General features: G+C 36.5%; 1 protein-coding gene across 1 annotated transcript in view; it reads left to right on the top strand.

Annotated features, from left to right (window-relative positions):
• Nucleotides 1-4,356: 4,356 nt before the first annotated feature.
• The window catches only part of LOC137401157 (potassium channel subfamily T member 2-like), a 128,753-nt gene continuing 127,109 nt past the window's right edge, over nt 4,357-6,000 (top strand). The window contains exon 1 of the mRNA XM_068087537.1: nt 4,357-4,426. The gene's annotated coding sequence lies outside the window, so the exon portion shown is untranslated. The remainder of the gene's footprint in view (nt 4,427-6,000) is intronic.

The following is a 6,000-nucleotide window of genomic DNA, read 5'->3' as shown; positions in this document are numbered from 1 at the left end:
GAGTTGAAAGTTAATATTAGTTTTCATATGTTGTTGTTACACATGAATGGCCCTGAGGGGACTGTTATCCGCGAGAGTCAATATTTATATTTTTATGTTAGGTGGGAATGACTCCAATTCATTCCAGTCATTTGCCAGGTAATTTGGCCCATTCAAAGTGAGTGAGGTGTCGCAGGTAATGCAATTCACTGTATATTCCTGACACATAAAGTATTGAATACTAGCAATACATATTTTTATTAGGGCTTCGCTATGCCGTATATCATCTGATTTCAATAGTCATATTGCATTTTTCGTATCAATTGATAATCATTGATGACCATAACCAGTGATAAAAGAAAAGAATAGCCAAACACAACCAAAATGATGTAACGGTAAAACTATGTGACTCAATCTTCCTAACTTAGCGCCACCACACAGCTTATTCATCCGCTGTGTACTATCAACTAGTTTGCAATTGGTTACGTTTCTCACGATGCTAGACAGTGCAAGACGGAAATGCGTTTCAATTTATTTTATATATTTTCATGAGGTGCGTGGTAACCATGGAAAGTCGTAAATTGCAACCGTCGTAAAATCAAGGATCTACTGTACATGTACCAAGGATCTACTGTACATATACCGATGATCTACTGTAAATGTACCGAAGATCTACTGTACATGTACCGAGGATCTACTGTACATGTACCAAGGATCTACTGTACATGTACCGAGGATCTACTGTACATGTACTAATGATCTACTGTACATGTACCAAGGAAGTACTGTACATAATTACATATACTGAGGATCTACTGTACATGTACCGAGGATCTACTGTATATGTACCAAAGATCTACTGTACATATACCGATTATCTACTGTACATGTACCAAAGATCTACTGAACATGTACCAAGGATCTACTGTACATGTACCAAGGATCTACTGTACATGTACTAAGGATCTACTGTACATGTACCAAGGATCTACTGTACATGTACCAATGATCTACTGTACATGTACTGAGGATCTACTGTACATACCGAGGACCTACTGTACATGTACCAAGGATCTACAGTATATGTACCGAAGATCTACTGTACATGTACCAAGGATCTACTGTATATGTACCGAAGATCTACTGTACATGTACCAAGGATCTACTGTGTCTTCCTTAGTTTACATTTCTGAAGTATGGTACAATCAAAGCTCTGTATGCAGAGTTACAGTCAAACCTCTACGTGCAGAGTTACAGTTAACCTCTGCGTGCAGAGTTACAGTCAAACCTCTGCGTGCAGAGTTACAGTCAAACCTCTGTATGCAGAGTTACAGTCAAACCTTTGCATGCAGAGTCACAGTCAAACCTCTAAATGCAGAGTTACAGTCAAACCTCTGTATGCAGAGTTACAGTGAAACCTCTGCATGCGGAGTTACAGTCAAACCTCTGCATGCAGAGTTACAGTCAAACCTCTGAATGCAGAGTTACAGTCAAACCTCTGCATGCAGAGTTACAGTCAAACCTCTGTATGCAGAGTTACAGTCAAACATCTGCATGCAGAGGTACAGTCAAACCTCTGAATGCAAAACTTCAGTCAAAAAAGTCATATATAGTTTTGCTAGCTGTAGTACCCGGCGTTGCCCGAGTAATAAAAAAGTCTGGACAAAAAATTGATTTGTATTTCACATATAACAACATTTGCCATTCTAACTTTCCAACTACATATCATGAGAGAAGTGTGTCGTGTAGTTGAACTAAATTAAGACAGAAATAAAAACAACTGTAAAGGTTTTAAAACTTTGTCAAACAACTGTACCTTTCAAGCTAGTAGCCTGGCATATTGCCAATGGAAACTCCACTAAGCTTGTTAATAAGGTTAGGCTTCCAATGACAGTAAGCCATGAATTTGAGTTTTTATTGTTGTCAAGCTCAGCTGTTCTAATAATAGCTAGAGCCGGATTTCCAACAGACAGACGGAAATCCAACACACGGACTTTGAGAAATATATATATAGAAGATATATAAATAGATTGAGAAGTTCATTATCTACTTTATAGAAAAAAAAATTTACATACATGTACGGTACCAGAAAAAATAAATAACTACAAGCGGATTGTCATGTCATAAAAAAAATTATAGCTGCTAAAGTTATAAATTTGAAAAATATTCCACAATCTCTAAATTTAGGCCTACATCTTATTTTTTTTGTCAAAAGATTAAAATAATCAGCAATAAAATTATTGAGTACATCCTTCTGGTAAGTCCAAAATTAAACCTTTTGTTGTAGATATATGTTACTTGAGTACTGAAACCTATCAGTAATGTATGATGAGGTTTAAACCATTCAGTGTTTTGAATCGAACAATCTTAGTAAAATGAGTTAATATATCTGGCAGTGGGAGACAAATCCAAACAAAAACGTAAATGGTAACAAACAAGGTGATACAAAAAAGCTTAAACACTTTGGAATAATGGTATTTTTGCATTTTGCTAAGTTTTTAATTACATCTTCTCTTTCACTTTTCAGAGCTGTAAATAAAAGTATAAATTTGATAGAATTTCATGCAAAAATATGGAAGTATCAGCATGGGCAATCATAAGAGGTTTAATTTCAGTAAAAAGATAGCCCGTCCTAAAAATATAGCCTGTGCTAAAAAGCTAGCTTACATTAAAAGCAGAGTTATACGTAGCATACAAAATACATGTATAAGTATGGTGAGTAATATACTTGTATGACTTGAAATAAGCTAATAAAAATGTTTGTAGTGTAATCATAGCTGTACAGATTGTTATCTTCAACTATTAAAAATCGAAATTTTCAGACTTTGACCTACATATTTATTCAAACACGTTTTTACAGCCGTTTGGTTTGCATATTTGAAATCAGAACAAAACAAAGATTATTTTAATAAGTAATTCATAACAATGATATACAGCCCAAAAGGATAGCCAACGGCTATCATATGGGCGGGGTTTAATGATGGAGCTCTATTAGGATTGTGCTAGCCTGGGTTTCAAAGCAAACACAACTCTCGCGGGGCGGTCGCGTTGCCTTGTTAGGTTTTAGAAAACACGAATCGCTGTTATCGTTTCATTAGCTTATTCAGCCAGTAGACCCCGCGGGTCACAATAGCAAACATTGAATTTCTGCAATGTAGGGGTAATACCTAACCAAAATAATGTATCTATTCAAAATAAAACATTTCAAATTACCTACTTTTAGTAATTTTAAAATTAGTAAAGGTCGTAGTATATGCCTAAAGTTGAATATAATTACCCGAACAACGGTATTTTTTTATAGTTTTTGATTAATATTTTGCCACCCTTAATATAAAATGACAGTCTTTCATCGGTTTCACATTGTTTTACCTTGCCAATAAGATGGGACAGCAGGCAAAGCTGTGCAGTGTAGTTTTCATACTCAAAATCTAAATGCAAAACCGAATTTGAGCTATTTTACGATGGTGACTATTAATATCACGAATGCTTGTGAATGGCAACTGACTGATCATAACGGTGACAATATTGGGATACTATATTTATTTGACAACAAAATGAATTCAACAGATAAGTAAAATAACCACTATAGTTCATAATATTCGTAAATTTACAAGGTGCTTTATTCAGCATATTTGTTTGTTCGGGTGCCGTGTTCGGGTTAATCCCAACAGAGCTTCATCATTAAACCCCGCCCATATGAGCGCCGTCGGCTATCCTTTGGGCTGTATATCATTGTTCATAATAAATAATTTATGGCTATTGGTTAAGTTCACAATGAGCAACAATGTTGTAAGCGAGAAATTTATTTTTCAAACAAAGATGTATCTTCCAGCTACATAGGTTACATAGTTACCTAATCCTGCTGTTATCACAGTAGGTAGTGGGACTAGCGTCATTTGGAGCGTGATTTGTTAGTTAACTAACAGAAAACTGGTGAAGCGGGCACTTCATGTTATTGTCCCCTTGTCTCAGCGCATCGATTAGTTACTCATATATGCTTTCGTAGTTATGAGCCTGTCAAGCGTTACATAACGAACCATTATCGATTTTATGTATCAACTGACCTCCTATTCTGCAATGGAGATTGGAGAACGAACTCTCAAGTACCCAAGACGTAGCGTCAGTACCCTAGTGTATTATCAAAAGTTTGCATGCAACGTGATTTCCTTCTGTAGTAGTGTTTACGCGCTAAAAGACTGAGGGCTCAGCAAGTAGGGTTGGCCGCTTATCCACTCTTACGGTATCAGTTGAGTATAATTGAAGCCAGCGCATAGAGACGCTATTGCATGATAGGGCTAGGCATTCACCTCTGTATAGAATGAGTGAACGCTATAGAAGCGAATTGCCTTTTGATTTTCTCCTCAGCCGTCGCTACTTGTGTGTAGCATGAATAGGGGGTGTTTGGATAGACTACTACAGCTGTGAACTGTCGGTAGGCATAGTAGTGGTAAGTACATGTTTGATAGTAACTTCTATGTCTGGATTAGACCTTGAATCTAAAGCAATCAACTAGTGTTATCTCTTCCTTGACTTGTATGGATGTGGATTCTGGGAGCTCACACTCGTCTCTTTGCTGATCCATATAGTGGTCTTTCGAACCTCATGAAGAGTGTCGATTGCCGGCTGCAAATACGGGCTGCAATCAGGCTCTTCATACCTCTAAACTTGGAGTTATGTAATTTTCAATGATATCCAGTCGGCATTGGGAATATGTCATCGCTCAGATGACAAACTACAAACGAATGCAATAAAATGATTTTTAGAAGCGGAAGAACTTTTGATCAGTTATTGTAGCATACAAACATTAAGTATTGACGAAATGAAATCCGCAGACCATGATATTAATGATACTTCATAGAGGTACAGTGATGAGGCCTCTATGGTTTGAGTCCCACAGCTATAGCAAAAGCTTATGTACTTATTTCTCTGTTAGTTGTAAGATATTTACATGATATGAATGTCGTATACGTACTCCAAGAATATGCTCAGAATCTAGGACCTCCCATAGCTATAACAGCTGGAAAGTCACGTTCACTTTTGCTTTTGTAACATGCCATAAACATTGACCTTCATGTTATATGTTTAGCCTTTGTACTCTTGCTGTCATTAGCTTGCTGTTACCAAGCGATTGCAGTTGCTACTTGTCAAACCTGGTTAGCTTTACATTGTGCTGCGTAGCTGGCTAGGACACACACTGTGAGATTAAAAAAGTGCAGCTCTTTAATTTATGATGCAGGTTTGTTGATGACCACATAAACTCTCATAGCGTTTTCCTTCATATCGACAACCAAACTTAATGTGAATTCAATGTTTGCACAGAAAAAGAACCCCTCAATATTGAAGATTTGAAACAAGCCTGACTCTATGCTATAAAGATTTTTAGTGCCTCTCTCCTTGTAGGATGTTTTTATTAATGGTCTCCTAATTATGACCGACCTTGACCCTGTGCCTTGAACTACAATAATTGTTAGTTCATACTTTTATCAAAGTAAGACCGTCTAAATTTAATCAGATTTAAAGATGAACGCACAAAGTTTTAATAGGTTCTATCAGAAAATATCAATATTTTTTTATTACTTGCGATGGTTTTGGATGTTTGAGGCGAACTGATTGCCAGGATGTTTCAGCACTAAAATCAATGAAAACTTGGTGGCGATTATGACATGTGTAGTTATGAAAATACCAACAGAATAGAGATGTGTAACACTGCAACTTGTGATGTCAATTTCAGCACATATTTTTATGTTTTGTTGATTTTAATCTTGAAACATCCTGGCAGTCAGATTACTTGAAGCATCAAAAACAATCTCAAATGATATAAAAATATTCAAACTTTTGATAAAATAAACTAAAATTTTGTGTAAGTTCATCTTTAGAAGTCATAGTTGTGTCCTCTTGAAGTTGTGTCCTCTTGAAGTTCCAAAAATCTTGCTCATCCACTGCATATGACAATAGGTGAAGTGTGGCCTTGACCTGTAAGTGACCTTGACACAACTGTTAGAGGCCCTATCTAGGCCGGCA

Source organism: Watersipora subatra, chromosome 7 (genome assembly GCF_963576615.1).
Source record: "Watersipora subatra chromosome 7, tzWatSuba1.1, whole genome shotgun sequence".
NCBI lineage: Eukaryota > Metazoa > Bryozoa > Gymnolaemata > Cheilostomatida > Watersiporidae > Watersipora > Watersipora subatra.
This window is presented reverse-complemented; position numbering and strand designations above follow the sequence as displayed.